Below are 17,961 nucleotides of genomic sequence, written 5' to 3'. Positions count from 1 at the left end.
GATACAAAGTCAGGCTCACAAACGTGAGCTCAAAGAATACTTGCTACATGAATGAGCGAGGGAGGGAGCGAGGGAGCCAGCAAACATGTAGCTAGGCTATAATCTCAGCACCTGGGAGAGAGATGCAGGAGGATCAGCAGTTCAGGGCTAGCCTCAGCTATATAGTGAACTCAAAGGCAACCTGGGCTATAAGACTCTTCTCTAAATAAATAATAAACTGAATATCTAAATAAATAAAGGTCAAATATGAATAGTAGTTAATTCAACTTTCCGGAGTCATTTGAGCAAACTTTATCGCTTCACCAGGTGTCACCGAGAGCCAACATGGACACAACCTTGTTCAGGTCACCAATCCATGTCCAATGGGGCTTAGGAAAAGGCCATGCCCTGAGGGTACCACAAAGGCCCTCAGCTTGGACAAGACTCTATCCATAGGTCCTGCAAAATGCAGCTCTGCCAGCTTTTATCAGACAAACCAAAAGAGCTTTGCATCAAAATGGTCACACCATCTAGGTTATCATATTACTTAAGTGGTATGGTCGAAGCTGGTATGGTGGTGCATTGAGGATGCTGAGGGGGGTGGATCTCTATGAGTTCAAGACTTGCCTGGTCTACATGACGAGCTCCTGGACAGTCAGGGCTTCACAGAGAAACTATCTAGAAAAAACAAAAAGAACAGAGAAGGAGGAGGACGAAGAAGAGGGGGAGGAGAATACTCCAGGTCTTGCCAAACACTCCTTATCGCATGCAGGCACTCTAATTAGACCCTTCTGGTTTACATGAAAGCATTCGGTATGCACCCCTCTCAACCTCCAGCACAGTGTCCTCACAGATGCTTCTGTAGTTCAAGCCTTGAGGGCTGAAGATGATGAAAAGACCTGGTGATTGCCAGTCACACTGGGCTTTCTCCCAGAGCTTCTGTAACAATCTCCCACAGACAGTTTGGCTCGGAACAACAGGGTTTATTCTCACACTGTAGAAACATAAGCCTGACCCGGAGGGCAACACTGGGGTCAGTGCTCACCCGGTGCTCTAGGCAAACATTCTTGCCTAGTCCCTCTCCTTCTGGCTCCAGACAGCCTTGGCCTGGGACCATGACTCAGTATCTTCTCCAGGCTCTGTCTCTTCCTTCCTCTTACAGGTTTGGTTATCACTGGACTGATGGTCTGCCCCTATAATTCTCATTCCAAGACCCCTCCCCACTTAATCACAGCTTCTGTACCCTTCTTTCAAACCAGCCCCCTGCTCAGCAGTGTGGGGATGGGGACCCAGACATGTCCTAGGAGAGACACACTTCACTGTGCACTCTTTGTTGGAGCGGCTCCCCAATGTTGGGTCTCCCACTGGAATTCTTTACTCCACAGCTTCTATGCCTGTAAAACGGGCGTGGAAAAAGATTTACTCTACAGTTGAAGGGTCCACAGCAACCCAGGTTGGGATCCCAGTCTGCTAGTGGTGGTGGTGGTGGTATGTGTGTCCATGCATATGTGTGTGCACACACACGTGTGTGTATGTGTGTATGCTTGCTCATCAGGACTCCAGCATGACAGTATGGAGGCCAGAGGCTGCTGATAGCATCTTCCTTTAATGGCCTCCACTTTATTGCTTTGTGACACAGGGCCTTTCTCTTAGCCCGGAGCCCACCCTTTTGACTGAACTGGCTGGTGAGAGAGACCCTGGGATCCATCTGAGCTCCAAGCCTCCAGCACAGGGTTACAGGAACACACTGTCATGCTTAGCTTTTCCTTATGTGGGTGCTGGGCCTCCAAACTCAAGTCCTTATACTTAAACAAAAAGTATTGTACCCACTGAACCATCTCCTCATCATATTGTTTCCAAACAGGGTCTCACATAGCCAAGGCTGGCCTCCAACTCCCTGTGTAGGTGAGGTTATCCTTGAACTCCTGATCCCCTTGCCTGTATCTCACGAGTATTGGGGTGCTAGGGGTCCCCAAGTGGAACCCCAGTGTTATACAAGAAACTGCTTTGTGTGATGCCTCGCTTATGGCAACCACACCAGCAGCAGCGTTAGTATTGCCATCCCCAGCCAGATCCTCCCAGCCTCCCTTCCACTATCAAAACCTCACATCTTCAACTGGGTAAAGGGAAGCAGCCGGAGGAAAGCCTTCTCCAAAGTACAGAGACCTAGCTGGGTGCATGCCTGGAATTCTAGTCTTGGGAGGTCGGCAGGAGGATCTTGAGTCCCAGGCCAGCTGGGGCTACTTATCAAGGGATTGTCTCCAAAAATAAATAAATAAATAAATAATAAATAACAACCAAAAAGATGCAAAGCTAAGAACTAGACGCCACCTTCCACAGTTCCCTTCTCCATTGGAAGTGATTGCTTCTCCCGTTGTGGCTGGTGCATGGTGTAGGCTGGGGAGAAAGTGACCAGAGCACGGTCTGCTCATTTCTCTTCATTCTCTTTTAAGAAGAAGAGGAGGAGGAGGAGGAGGAGGAGGAGGAGGAGGAGGAGGAGGAGGGGTCTGCAGACATGACTAGGTGATGAAGAGTACTTCCTGCTCTTCCTGGGGTTTGGTTCTCAGCACCCACGCAGTGGTGACCAACCAACTATAACTCCAACTCAAGGGGATCCACCCCCCCATCTCCCTCTGTGGGTGCCTGCACACAGGTAGTGCAAGTACGTACACACACACACACACACACACACACACACACACACACACATTAATCTTTAAGGAAAACAGGAAGATGGCTCTGAACTCATTGCTCATTAATCATTAGCTACTTTTTAAATTTTTTTTGTGTGTGTGTGTGTGCATTGGTGTTTTGCCTACATGTATGTCTGTGTGAGGGTGTCAGATCCTCTGGAACTAGAGTTACAGACAGTTGTGAGCTGCCATGTGGGTGCTGGGAATTGAACCTGGGTCTTGAACCCCTGTCCCCTGGAAGAACAGTTAGTGCTCTTAACCAGAGTCATCTCTCCAGCCTCCTACTTTAAAAAAAAAAATTATTTGTTTTGTATATGAGCGCATAAATGCCACAGAGCGCATGTGGAAGACACAGCAAAACTTTCGGGAGTCGGTTCTCTCCATCCACCATACGGATCCCAGTGAACCAACTCAGGTGTACAGGCATGGTCAGACATGGCAGCCGACATCTTTATCCCCTGGGCCATCTCCCCAGGACCAGTCACTGCCCAGCTACTTTTAAGCAGAGGAGAAGGGCTGAGGAAGGATTCTGTCCCAGAAGAAGCTGCTGTAACAGTGTCCACCTTCTGGGAAGCAGTTCGTATAGAGACTGAAGCCTCTTCGAATTTATCTGTTTTCATCTCCATTGGCTCCAGTGTCCCAGTGGGCCTGCAGCGGGGTGCCTCTGGGCCAGGGATGCTGCCGCACTGGGAGACCCCCACCTTCCAGCGGAGCACCTCATGCATCAGCCTGGTCATTTCAGGCATGGAATGTGAGCCGGTGAGCTGTGCAGCAGCAGGTCCGGGGACTTGGAAGTGACCGGAAATCACTCAGCTTCCCCTGGGAAGGGTGCCTGAAAGCACCCTGTGGCTACTGCCCTTGTCCTCCTACAACTGCCACTCCTGTTTTCAGCCTCTAATCAAATTTGGAAACATCGGTAAGAGCCCATCGCCACCTGCAGATCCTAGAACTCCTTGCCAGAGATTGTTCTGGAAGCAAGTGTGCAACCCAGTTGTGACCACAAACACGGAAGGGGAGCCTACTAAGAGACTTCAGGGCTGGGGAGGTGACCTGGAGGTTTAGAGCACTCTTTGCTCTAGCAGAGGACACAGGTTCAAATTCCAGCACCCACATGGTGTCTCATAACCATTAATAACTTCAGTTCCAAAAAACCTCATGTCTTCTTTTAAACTCCAAGAATATTAAGAATACATGTGGTACACATACATGCATGCAAACAAAACATTCATACATATAAAATAAATACATCTTAAAAAAAAAAAAAAAGACACTTTCTGAAGGCTTTTTTCTCCCCCCACGGAGAAGACAGATGTTCAAGACAGATTTCCTTCTACTGTTTTGGACATTATTGTGGGGTGCTAGGAGCATCTTTAGGGTACAAGCCTGGGCTCTGGCAGCCCCAACAGGCCTAGGGTGGGTCACCTGTACCCCGATACACCAATGGAAGAAATAGGTCTTCGTGAAAGGCAGAGAGAGATTTATTCAGTGTGATCACATTAAGACTTAAGGGATTCAGGGGCCCCCAAGTCCATCCTCAGGGCTGCTAAATGACCTTAAGGCTTAAATCGGAAGTGGGAGGAAGGGGTGAGTATACGCAGTGAAGCTTTCCTGGGGTGACTGGTGACTGATCGCTGTCTCAGCACTGGTCCTGTGAGGTGGTCCCCAGCAGTCCTTCCCCATCATGCCCTTGAGGGGATAGATCAGGCTTCTGCTCCAGGGTGTAGCCTCACCCTATAGGGTAATTATTCTCATTTAGGGGGCGAACTGTCCTAGATTTTGCTCTTCCGGGAGTCTGAGGGAACTGCTGGGTTAGGATGCCAAATGAAGGCAGAGATGTCTGGCTTCCACCCTGCTTCTCCACGGCTTGTGGGCCTGAGGAGCTGACAGTGCTCTTTCCCAAAGTGACCACAGAGTGCCTGCTTTGTGAGTACGTGCCTGGCTGCGCAGCCATCCTGTGACCTTGAGCACTGGACAAGGATGCTGGGACCGGTTTTATTATTTATTTAGAGAAGAGTCTTATAGCCCAGCACATGTGTGTGTGGGAGGACAGAGAGCGTCCGAAGACAACCTTGGTATCGTTCTTCGGGGGCTGTCCCACTTGGTGGTGTATTTATGTATTTGTTTGAATGCGTGCACCACGGGGACCTGAGGCCCTCCGAAACCCTGGACCAAAATGAATCCTCCACCCCTCTGTCTATCGATTCTGTCAGTTATTTTCATGACAGTGGTGAGAAAAGCAACTAATTTTTAAATTTTATATTTATTTTTTATGTGCATCTGTATGTACACCACACATGTGCACGTGATACCAGAAGAGGGCGATGTAAACTGCCCAACAGGGGTGATGGGACCCAAATTCGATTCCTTGGAGCCAGCTCCCCAGCCCTGAAAAGTAATCGGTTTAACCTTACTTTTCTCCTCAAAGCTTCTGCCTCCAACTACGGTAACAGTCACATTGTGGATTTGGAGCAGACACGGTTCAGCTCCTAACTGTCACCAGTTTCCTGAGCGGACAATCGGCAGGACGTGGCTCTCTCCTCCCACCATCCCAGCTCAGGTCCAAGCTTGACAGCAAGCGTCTTTACCCACCGAATTTTCAGTTCAATTCCTACACTCAGCCTTTTGGTCTTGGCCTTACCCTCAGAGAGAGCTGGAGTCAGGTGAGAGGCCGAGGCTGAGCTCAGGTAAATCTGCTGCCAACGGAGGCTCTGAGGAGGCGACCCTCACAGCGATATGACCCGGCTGGGGGTCGACTCTGAAGCTGCCTTAAATGTTATCAGCGATTCTGGTGATTTCAGAACCACACGGACTTCCATGTGCTCCTTTTTTTCTGTTGAGGAACTTTCCTGGTTTCTGGATTTTTGGAGCTTGAGCGGGAAAATACGAAGCCAAGCCAAGTTTTGTGATCTCCCTGGGTGACTCTCACACACTACTGTATAAAATAGGATCCACTTGATTGGGGGATTGTGTTGGGGAGCATGTTCAGGTCCCCAGAAACCAGTGGAGACTGGGGGAGAGGAAGCAGGAGGAGATTTGAATAGGAAAGGTTCCTGGGAGAACTTGGCCCCCCACTCACAAAGATGTGCCTTTCAGATCTCACAGGAGCCCCTCACCCCACTCCCTGGAAAGTCCAGGGAGGTTGTATTTGCCTCAGTTGACATGCAAGAAATATGAATATGTTAAAAAAAAAAAAAAAAAAAAAGGCCAGCGGGCTGCCTTTCCAGAAGCCTGGCAGAATGAAAAAAATCTAGAATTGCAAATGTCAAACTCTAGGCCCCTCTGACAAAAGCTATGCTGATGAAACCAAGAAGCTGAAAACAAAAAACCCGGAGCAAAAAAATATTCCCCCACCCCCTAGGCTAGCCCAGATGTCACGGACTGGCCAACACCGTTCCCTGCTTAGCCATCTAAGGGCCAGGAGCCAGGCCAGTTTCACACCAGGAAACCAGCAGTCCCTCCTGGCTAGGTCTGAGTCTCTAATGTCCTAGGTCTCCTTCCCTCACCCCAGGTAAATCTCTCCGCCAAGTCTCCAACTTATCGGAGACACCCTGCAGCCCCAGTATACATTATCTGTGGCTTTACCCTGGTGGCTTCTTGTGACTTTACAGTTTGGAAAAACAAACAATTCCATTGGGACCTTTCTCATTCCTTAGGCTTCTGTTCCCTCCCAGGCCTGTGCTGGTCAGGACCCCATTATTACAGAACTTGAGATTGGTAACTGGTGGTAACTGGTGGTTCTAAGCTGGGTTTGGTCTTGTTTTTCTGCTTCCCCACCTTAAAATGCTAACTTTGCTGATGACTGAAGGCAGCTATATAAATGGTCTTTGTTTGGACTTATCTGATCCTTCCCTATCGAGGGGTTTAATCTCAGCCTTCCTGGAAAGCCTCCGTTTGGCGGTGTGGGGATGGTAGCAATCTTCCACAGCTGGTGTGGAGCCCCTGCTGTGAGCTCGTTACTCGTGTGAGCCATGAAGTGTGATTGAAGGTTGCTGCATTTAAAATTCCATTTAAAAAAAAAAGCATGCATATCTAGAGACTGTGTGTGCAAGCACACGTGGAGGTCGGAGGACGACTTTTTGAAGTTGGTTCTCTTCGTCCACTGTGAGTGGGTTCCTGGAATTGAACTCAGGTCATCAGCCTTGGCAGCAAGCACCTTTACCCACTGAGCCATATGGCCAGCCCAAGTCACTTAATGTTAAGAAAAAAAATCATATAAATATAAATATATATACATATATGCAAGAAAAAATGCCCCCCAGGTACCACGTTTTGGGCAATATGGAAGTTTCGTGTCAGCGTTGGGAGTCATAAATATCAGTGTCTACGGTCCAAAACACTTCATTGCTATGTGAGCGATAGATCGCTTTACAAAAATTCGGGAAGGAGCCACAGAAGGAAGGAAGTAAAAGCACTTCTTGGGCTGGAATCCCTCATGTGAGCAAGGTCCTGGGACCCGTGGGGGAGGGGCAAGCCCTTCCCGCCCTTTTCAGTGGCCAGCAATAACCGTTTTAAACCTTGCCCCCCCCCCGCCATGTTTGCAAACCGTAGCTCGACATCTGCTGTGTCCGTGATCACAAGCCCTCTCCACTGGTACTTCAGAAAAATCCAAAATACGTTTAAAAGAAGGGGAGGGAGAGAAATGAAGATAATTGACGAGAACTGATGTGTGCTTACAGGCCTCTCCCCCTCCCTCCTCCCTCCACCCACCTTCCCCAGGAGGGCCAAGCTTTCCTACCTGGAGTGCTAAGAGGTGGGGGGACGTCTAGGTGGAAATGTCGGAGGGCTTATTCACTCCTCCTTCAGAGCCCGACTCCCTTCATTCCTGGGCGAGGCTCCAGCCGGGCAGCGCGCCTTCATCATCGCGATAATACAATTTTGTATGTTAAACGACAGATGTCAGCCAGGAAAAAAAGAGACAGGCCTTGGCTTTTCTTTGCCTGTGGCCCTCGTTCCCCGCACCCCTCTAAAGCGGCCATTTTTTCAGTTGCCATGACAGTGGTGTAGGAGTTTATCATTTTCCCATGCCTGCTGCATGTTAATGTGGAATCAGTGCCGGGTAGGCTGAGGAAAGTGCAGGGGACCCAGCCTGCCCTGCCGCTCCCTCCCCCACACCATCCGCAGTCTCCACTTTAAGGAGCAATGTATGTAAAGCCCAAGTTTCGCTGGCCTATTAACATATCAGTTACAATCGGCCACAGAATTACTCAAGTCCCCAGCACGTGTTTACCAAGCAAGCTGGTCTTGCTTCCTTTGTAAAGAACAAAGGCGAGCGAGCCTGGAGAGATCATATTTGGGCATCACCTAAGCCAATTCTGCCCTTCCACGCTAACCCGGAAAACATCACACCAGTCCACATTAAGGAGGGGACAGAAGCTCCCTGGAAAAGTCCCCAAACTGAGAAGAATCATAACGTTTCCATGACAATATTTTCAAACAAAAGTGAGAAAGAAATCGAGAGAAAAAAAACACATCTGATACGGAAGGAACCAGAATAAAGAACAACGTATGCTTTAAAACTCAAGGGACAGAAGGTGGGAAGCTGGCTCTACCCGAGGGTCACGTTTCCTGGTGCCTTCGGTCTGTGTGAAACCCTTTGTCATTCCTGAGAGAATTTGTGAATCAGAATCTTTGAGTCGGGGCCTCAGAGTTAACTGTGCTTAAACAGAGGGCGACAGAGAAAAAGGGAAGTTTTTTTTTTTTTTTTAAGCTTCAGAACCAGACCAGGACAGAAGCAAAATTAACCCCCAAGTGATTGATAGCATGCTCGGCGTTATTCCCCCCTTAATTTCCAACAGAATACGGCAGCAGCGCCTGTCAGCCGATCCTTCCTAATCCCTTAAAAAAAAAAACCCGTGAGTCAGTGAGCCTCCAAAATGATTGCTTCGATTGTCAATAGCTGCTTTCTTTCGCATTGTCCTGCTTTCTGAGGCATCTGGCACATTTTATTCCTTTTTTGTTATTTTGAGTTGTTCTTTTATCATTTACCCTCAGGAAGCAGCCTTAGCTGACTGCAGATAAGACCTCGTATCCAGATGTGCATATCAAAGGGGGAGCAGCTACTTATTAAGAAAAACTTTCTTCTTAAGCCCAGCTCCTGTTCAAAGGAATGAGAGAGCCGTGGTGTCAGTGACAGGCTGGTAATTCAATGCCTCGTCCCCACTTTGCCGGGGTGGGGGGGTGGGCAGTCAGAGTATTTGGTGAGCTCTGAGTTTTAAAGCTGCAAAGGGTCTCCTGGAACAGCGCATCTTCCCCAGATGTAAAAGCGGGCTTTTCCACGCTGGCTGCTGGGTTTATTCTGGGGGAAGTGAATGCTCCCCAAGTGAGCAAGCAGTGACGCTGAGCGGGGGATTTTGGAAGATAAAATGATTTCTCAGAAGAGTGAAATTCGTTTGTATGGAAAATAGTGGATTTCAACAGCTGTCAACCTGCACTTCCTCTGTCTTTGAAAATATGCTTAATAACACAAGACCCAGAGAGAGCCCCGGACTGTCCTCACAGCCCTGCCACCGCCCTAAAGCAAGATTGCTCTTCCTGTGCAAGCTCTGCTGCAGGATTTTAAATGCACAAATGCAGATATCACACACTGTGGGGGCTCCTGGGATGGCTCAGTGGATAGCGGCTCTTGCTGCCAAGCCTAATGACCCGAGTTTGATTCCTGGGACCCATATGGTGGACCGGGGGAACAGACTCTCAAAGGTTGTCTTCTGACCTCCACATATTCTGTGCCCACTCCCACAAGAATCTTAAAATATGTAATAATTTTTTTTAAAGAAACCACATTATACTGGGCATTGTGTTATGCATTTTTAATCCCAGCACTCAGGAGGCAGAGGCAGGTGGATCTCTCTGAGTTCAAGGCCAGCCTGGTCTACAGTGAATTCCAGGATAGCCAGGGCTGCATAGAGAAATCCTGTCTCTCCCTCCTCCCCTCAAAAAAGAATACCTCAGACCTATGTCCCTGGTCTGAAGTCTGGAGTTACAAACTCTGTGTGGTGATATTTAATAAAAATAAAATCTGTAGTGGGGTTTGGGGAAAGGATCCACGGTTAAGAGCATGCACTCTCCTTGCAGAGGACCCAAATTCGATTCCCAGCACCCACATCAGGCAGCTCACAACTGCTTACAATTTCAGGGGGCTCTGGCCTCAGGCCTCAACAGCTACACCCACTCAGGTACACAAACCCACACACACACACACACACATACACAGAATTAAAAATACAATATTAAAATTAAATTTTAAAAATCTGCATGGGTCTTTGGGTCTTTGCTAGATGACGGGCTAAGATGCTGTTACTTTGTGCAGGGTTTTTTTTTTTTTGTTTTGTTTTTTTGTTTGTTTTTTTTTCTGAGACCACAACAGACCACATGGGAGCCTGGAATGTTCCATGCCAATGAAGACACATGCCCAGCAACCACTGAGTGTCAGCAGGGCCAGGGTAGGGAGGCCAGCCTGGTTTTAGGAGCCAGTGGTCTCTAACATCACAGGAGGAAGGGAATGTTACCTGTTGGGCACATGTGAAAAGGAGCCTGAGGCTCAGGCCTTTGCAGGACCCACCCAGTCCTTCAGCAAACCTATAGGGTCTAGGCAGGGGCGTGGTTTATCCCTTCTGTGATCCCCAGCTTGTCAAAGTATACCAGGCACATGTGAGTCCCTCTTCTGACTCTGAGGTCCTTCTGCTGCAAAGAAGCTGGTCCTGGCTACAAGTGTCCCAGGAAAGGTCCTTCCCTGAGATTCCTTTTCCCCCTGGGTCTGGTCAGTGCTAGGGGAGTCCAGAGCTGAGGGTCTCCCCAAAGGCAACAAGAGATCTGAATGTTTTGGCTACCATGGGGACCATCTCCCATGCACAAATATCCTCCCTTTGGACTGACAGCATTTTCTGTGCGTGTGTGTGAGCACGCACATGCACAGGCACACACGCATAGGGGAATTAAGAGCAGGTTAGGAGTGGGATTGAAGAAAATGGAAGCAGAGGAAGTTGTGTGGTGCAGGAACGGAGGCTGCAGTAGCTGTCTATCCTGGTCATCCTCACAGTAGCATAGCCTAAGGCAGTAGCCATAGAATTGAATCCAGGAGCTGGGAGGGCGGTGGAGGCACACACCTTTAAATCAGCTCTCACCCTGGAGGCAGAGCCAGGCAGATGTCTGTGAGTTCGAGCCCAGCCTGGTCTACAGAGCAAGATCAGGACAGGCACCAAAACTACGCAGAGAAACCCTGTCTCAAAAAAAAAAAAAAAAAAAAAAAAAAAAAAAAAAAAAATTGAATCCAGGAGCAGAATCCAGGCTCAGCAGGGACCCGAGCCAAGGCGCCACGGCCTATCTGACTGAGTAATAGTCCTGACTGCTCCAGTCTCGCCAGCCGGCTCTCCAGAAAAGACACTGAGACCTTTGGAATGTAGTTTTTGCTCAGTAGTCATTCCCTTGCCGCCTATCTTCAGGGAGAGGACTGGGTGGGAGGACACCCCAGGGTGAGGGACACCGGGGTAGGCCTGTGCCAGCCAAGACTACTGGGTCTCAGTGTTCCCACCTGCTAGAAAACAAAAAAGTTGGTTGGTATTAATAAAGACGGTAATTAAGGGGCAGCGCTGAGATTCTGTAAACCTCAGTGGATTTTTCACCCAATGTGTTGGAAACTCTCAGACTATGACTTGTAAAAGTATAAAAGAATAGTAACTTTCTGTTGCTATGACAAATACCTGGATGTCTGGGGACATAGCTCAGCCCAGGAGGTGCTTGTCACCCTTGTGACCTGAGTTCAAGCCCCAAAACTGCCTAAATGTCACAGGGGAAGTAGAGACTGGAGCATTCCTGGGACTCACTGGCCAGCCAGTCTAGTAAATTGATGAGCTCAGTGAGAGACCCTGTCTCAAAAAAGAGGGAAGGAAGGGAGGGAGGGAGGGAGGGAGGGAGAGAAAAAAGATGTACTAGCCAGGCAAAGCGGCACACATTTTTAATCCCAGCACTCTGAAAAGCAGAGACAAACAGATAAACTTTGTGAGTTCAATGCCAGCCTGGTCTACATAGAGAGTTCTAGGTCAACTAAGACCACATAATGAGATCCTGTCTAAAAATAGTAATGGCTAATTGTCTTAGTTGGGGTTTCTATTGCTGTGATGAAACACCATGACTAAAAATCAAGTTGGGGTGGAAGGGGTTTATTTGGCTTACATTTCCACATTGTAGTCCATTACAGAAGGAAGTCAGGACAGGAACTCAAGCAGGGCAGGATCCTGGAGGCAGGGGCTGATGCAGAGGCCATGGAGGGGAGCTGCTTACTGCTTTGCTTCCCATGGCTTGCTCAGCCTGCTTTCTTATAGAACCCAGGACCACCAGCCCAGGGATGGCACCACCCTCAGTGGGCTGGGCCCTCCCCCATTGCTCACTAATTGAGAAAAGGCCTTACAGCTGGGACTCATGGAGGCATTTCCTCAACTGACGCTCCTTCCTCTCTGATGACTCTAGCTTGTGTCAAGTTGATGTACAGAACCAGCCAGTACACTAATTTTCAAAAAGGATAAAGAGGAGGAAGAAAATAAGATAATTTCTAGGGGGCTGCAGAAATGGTTCAGTGTTAACAGCACTGGCTGCTCTCCCAAAGGACCCAGGTTCAATTCCCTGCAGCCACAAGGCAGCTCCCAACTGTCTGTAACTCCAACTCCAGGGGATCTGACACCCTCATGCAGACATACATGCAGACAAAACATAAATGCACATAAAATAAAAATAAATAAACCATTAAAAAAAAGATAATTTCTAAAGTAGTCCAGATTTTAGTGCCGACTGCAAGGCTCACCTTGAGAAGCCCCTGTCTCTGGTCCTCACTCATCTCGGTATGACGTGGACACCATGGTCTTCACCGTATGTTACACCAAGCAGTGAATAAACAGTGGTTGCTGTCATGCTGGCTGGTGTTCTGACCACCATGACTTTTATTTTGGTTTAGATAAAGCCTGTTTGGCGGGATCCGAGTCAGAATCCTAAGATGATGAATCTCCGTCCCACGACTTTCCAGAGCACTGGGCGTCCTCCCCATCTCCTGCGGTGAATGTGAGTGGGGATAACTCATCTTGTGTTAACAAGCCCCAGGGTCTGGAGCTGGCATGTCTACCTCCAAGTGGAAGAGGCCAAACGACCTCCAGATTTCATTTCAGTTTCCTATTATCCGCTTCTGAAAGGGACAACGGAGCTCTTGTTTGAACAGCTTTGGCGAGCCCGGAGGAAAAAGGATTCATTCTCGTACACAAAGGACGTGCTTCCCATACATTGGGTTGTCAATTGTTTCTTAATGCAAAGTTGGGTTCCAGAACAGAGACGGTGGGGGAGAAAAAAAGATTATCTGGCCTCCACAGTGAGGTGTCAATAATTGACAGGAATAAATACCTTCCCCTCTTCCCCTCTTTGCAAGTGAGAAATGCTGCCAGGGTCTCTGGGCTCCTTTTCCTCTGGCCTTAAACCATCACCACACAGAGTCCTGTTTGTTGGGTCAATAGAAAGACAATGAGATAGAAACACAGAGAGCTGACTTCGTTGAAATTTTAGCTACTCAGGTTCCCTCAAAATCACACACAAGCAAATGAGCCCACAAGCCCCCAAACTTGAATGCAGGGCTGGTGTGGCTTTTGCATTAACTTCTGTACTAAAGAGAACAACACATTAATTGTGGTTTTATGGTTGTATTTAAAATAAAACAAAAATTTAAAGGGAAGAAAACACAGAAACACTGAAAGGAAAAAACCCAAAACAGCACAGCTCTAAGATTCTCTGTTCTGGAGAACAAGTTTTCAATAATCCCCCTTTAGCAGTAACTAAATTTCTGTAATTCCTGGGGAGTGGGGGGTTGAACTGGGCCTTATCCTAAAAAAAAAAAAAAAAAAAAAAAAAGGAGAAAGGAAAATCAAACTACAGAAAGAAACTTCTTTTGTGTTGTTTTTAAGCAAACAAAGGTCATAACTGCAGCTCAGACATTATTCCCTCCTCATTAATTCTAAGGACGCTGTTAAGCCCTTTTGTCCTTTTGTTTTGGATGGTTGGTTGGTTTGGGGGGGAGAGGGAGTCCTGACACAGCTGAGAGCCCCAGAATAGAATATTCCTCACTTTACAGTCGACTTGAGCTGATCAGACAGAAAGTCAATATTTTGAGAAAATGAAACAATTATATTTTTAAGGAACATACTGTCATTTCCCCAAGGGAGTTGTGTAATCTTTTCATGTCCCAACTTTTCTTTTTCTCCTCTCCTTTTTAAAAAAACGAATTTATGTCTGTATGTGTTTGCACACCACTTTCGTGTGGTGCCCACGGAAATCAGAAGAGAGCATCAGTCCCCTGGAACTGGAGATCCAGGAGGTTGTGGGCCAGCATAGGTGCTGGCGACCAAAGCAGGGCTGCTACAAACGCAGTGAGCACTCTTTTATTATTATTATTATTATTATTATTATTATTATTATTATTATTAATTTTTATTTTATATGCATTGGAGTTATGCTTGCAAGTCTGCATCAAATCTCCTAGAGTTGGAGTTACAAACAGTTGTGAGCTGCTATGTAGGTGCTGAGAATCGAACTCGGGTCCTCTGGAAGAGCAGCCAGTGCTCTCCACCTCTGAGCCACCTCTCCGGGCCCTCCTTTTTTGTTTTAGCTGTACTATGGAAATTCCTCTACATAGACAACAACAGGGTGAGCCATGCACATACTCCTCTTCTACCCAAGATGGTTTCGGTTTGTTTGTTTTGTTGATGTTGTTGTTTGTGAGACAAGATCTCACTGTGTAGCCCTGGGTGCCCTGGGAACTCACTCTGTAGACCAGGCTGGCCTTAAACTCTCAACAATCCACATGCAACAGTCTCCCAAGTGCTGGGATTAAAGACATGCACCACCTCACCCAGCTATAGGTGACCTTCTTTTTCTTTCTTTAATCATTTATTTATTATGTACACAGTGTTCCACCTGCATGTATATCTGTGAGCCACCCTGTGGTCCTGGGAATTGAACTCAAGACCTCCGAAAGAGCAGCCAGTGCTCTAACCTCTGAGCCACCTGTCCAGCACCCTCCCCCACTTTTGTGTCTCTGTCTGTCTGTATCTGTGTCTGTGTACGCATCTGTGTGGAGGCCAGAGGACAGCCTTGGGGATCATTCCTTTAGTGTCCACCATGTTTTCTGACAGACGGGTCTCTTTTGCCTGAAGTTTATCAAGTTGGATAATGTGGCGAGATTATTCCCCAGGGACCTGCCTCTCTCTGCCTTCTCAGTGCTGGGATGACAAGCAGGTGCCACCCTGCCTAGTTCTTTTTATTTTTTTTTTAAACATATTTATTTAACATCAGAAGACAACTTGGAAGAGTTGGTTCTCTCCATCACTGTCTACACTTGGTGTCAAGTGCCCTTGTCCCCTGAATGGCCTTCCTGGCCCCATTTGTTTATTTATAACAAGACACCCCCCAATTCTAGTATATGGTAGGATTGGAGGTTTCTTTCCTTGATACTTTGAAATTGACTCATCTGGGGGACTGCTATGGAATGATCCTCTTGTACCCTGTAAAGATTTGTTACTTGAATTGGTTTAATAAAACACAGATTGACTAGTAGCCAGGCAGGAAGTTTAGGCGGGGCAACCAAACTAAGAATGTTGGGAAGAGGAAGGACGGAGTCAGGAGCCGCCAGCCAGAAGCAGAGGAAGCAAGGTGAGAATGTCACACTGAGAAAAGGTACCAAGTCATGTGACTAAACATAGATAAGAATTATGGGTTAATTTAAGTGTAAGAGCTAGTCAGTAATAAGCCTGAGCTACCGACTAGGTGTTTATAAGTGGTATTAAGCCTCTGAGTGGTTATTCAGGAATTGGCAGATGGGAGAGAACTGACCATTTACAGGGCATAGTTATGAAATCACCATAGGAGCTAAGAGTGATTTTGCAGCGATAGCAAATTATGTATTACAGAAAGTTAAGCCATAAAGAACATTCCAGAATGTTCAGCCTTTTCAAGAAGGGCTTTCAAGGTCACTGTACTTGGGAGTCATTTAGAGCAATGAAAGCCAGCGGCCTCCATCCCACCCACTACAGCCTCCATCCCACCCACTGCAGCCTCCACCCCGCCCACTGCAACCTTCCTGGATCTTCTTTTATTGGTCTGGGGGAAGCCAGAACTCATGGGGCTTCAAAGCCTCCCAGGTTCTCAGCACTGTGTTTGAATCTGGGGTTTTCCTAGGACTTTTCATTGTGGAAAGTTTTAAATTCCATGAATAACAAAGTGACCCTGTACCCTTCACCTGGCTTACTGATTGCTGACACTCCTAAATAACCTCAGGCAATCATTCACTGTGTTCCATCCCCCTGCAGCACACTTCTACAAATAGCAGAGCAAATCAACTAAACCTTGTACACTGTGCTATTTTATTTGCCCCTAAAATTGTTTACTTATTTATCATTTTGTGTCGTGTTCTTCATTTGGGGGGGCAGGGTGCCTATGTGTGCACAGGAGTGCACCGTGTGTGTGCACAGCGAGGCCAGATAAGGACTCTGGGTGTGTGTATCGTGGTCTGCCTTATTCCCTTGAGATAGAGTCTCTCACTAAACCTAGAGCAGGACGTCAGGGCTGAGGCTATAGCTAAGTGATAGAGTGATCTCCCAGAATGCACTGAGGCCCTGGGCCCCAGCTCCCTAGCAACAAATGTCTAGTAACTTTAGCCTGAGGTGGTTGCACACATCTATAAATCTTGTACTCTAGAGGTAGAGGCAGGAGCACCAGAATTCCAAGGCTATCCAGTGACTTCAAGGCTAGCCTGGACTATATGAAAGGCTCCCTTATGGGGAGATGCCTCTGTCAGTAAAGTGCTCTCTCCATGAGGACATGTGTGTTCATAGCTCGAAAAATGGGGAGTGCATCACATCTTCCCAGTGCTGGGAGAGGAGACAGGAAGTTCCTAGAAATCTAGTTAAAACATTAAGCTCCAGGGTCCCTGAGAGACCCTGTCCCTAATAAAGCGGAGGCTGGAGGACAGGTGCCTCCGTACAGAGGGCACTACTGCTCTTGCAGAGGAAGTGGGTGTGGTGTCCAGCACCTCCATGGCTGCTCACTGCAGGCTGTAACTCCAGTTTTAGGGGATCCAAGGCCCAATTCTGACCTCTGTGGACACCAGGCACCCATGCGGTACACAGACATACATAAAGGGAAAAACATTCATACACATAAAGATAAATAAATAAACCTTAAACAGCAGCAACAGAAAGTAGAAAGCAATTGAAGAAGCCAAGTGCTGCCCCCTCTGGCCATTACAGGCATTTGCACACATGCGCACTGTAGCGGGCGTACACACCCCTTACACACACACACACACACACACACACACACACACACACACACACACACACACACAGATTAATGTTGGGGAGAGGCAGAGAGATGCCTCAGCAGTTAGCATTTTTGAGAAGGCCCTGACAACCTGAGTTTGATTCCCTGATGTCACAAAGTGTCAAAAGAAAATCACTCTGAACAGATGAAGATAGGTTTCTTCTGTATCCCAGAATCTAATCAATATTTATATGTATAATTCAGCTATTATTTGGCTTTAAGGGGCTTATTGGGAAATGTTATCATTTTCACTATTTTCTACAGAGAAAATACTTTCCAGATTCAAGTAACCCTGGACTTTTGAATTATAACCTGTTTTTATGTTCAAGCTATCTGTGTGTTATTTCTCCTGCACTTGTACATAAAATGTTTTTACATTAAAAAAAAGGACAAATACTATAGAATTGTATTACATGAAATATATAGAATATGCAAATTCATAGAGACAGAAAGATTAGATGTTATCTCAAGATGGAGAAGAAAGGAATATAGAACAATGATTTTCTAAGTACAGAATCGCTGTTTTGTGTGATGGAAAAGCCCCACAAATGGACAGTAGTATCAGGACATAATATCATGAGTGTAATAAATCAATACAATTAATGTAATTAATGAATACTATAAATATAATTATTGAATGAATACTTCGAATGTAATCAATGAATACCACAAATACAATTAATATCATGAGTGTAATTAATGAATATGAGTATAATTAATATCTTGAATGTAATTCATGCCACTGAATTGTGAACTTAAAAATGGTTACAATTGCAAATATTATGTTCATTTAAAAATAAAAAAGAAAATCAACTTTGGGGAGTTGTCCTCTGACCTCCACAGGCACTCCATGACACTCATGTGCCAGCATTACACACACACACACACAAATAAATAAAATGTAATTAAAAAAAATTCAGGCTGGCGAGATGGCTCATTAGGT

The 17,961-nt window shown here is 46.8% G+C and overlaps 1 long non-coding RNA gene across 3 annotated transcripts in view; it reads right to left on the bottom strand.

Moving 5' to 3' along the window:
* The window catches only part of LOC128101752 (uncharacterized), a 36,088-nt gene extending 28,106 nt beyond the window's left edge, over window positions 1-7,982 (bottom strand). For all 3 annotated transcript variants that reach the window (XR_008215177.1, XR_008215178.1, XR_008215179.1), the window contains exon 1: window positions 7,408-7,982. This is a non-coding gene — a long non-coding RNA (uncharacterized LOC128101752). The remainder of the gene's footprint in view (window positions 1-7,407) is intronic.
* Window positions 7,983-17,961: the final 9,979 nt, after the last annotated feature.

This window comes from Peromyscus californicus, unplaced genomic scaffold (assembly GCF_007827085.1).
Source record: "Peromyscus californicus insignis strain IS unplaced genomic scaffold, ASM782708v3 Scaffold_7__1_contigs__length_154581171, whole genome shotgun sequence".
Lineage (NCBI taxonomy): Eukaryota > Metazoa > Chordata > Mammalia > Rodentia > Cricetidae > Peromyscus > Peromyscus californicus.
The sequence above is the reverse complement of the archived record's forward strand: the minus strand, read 5'-3'. Positions and strand labels throughout refer to the sequence as shown.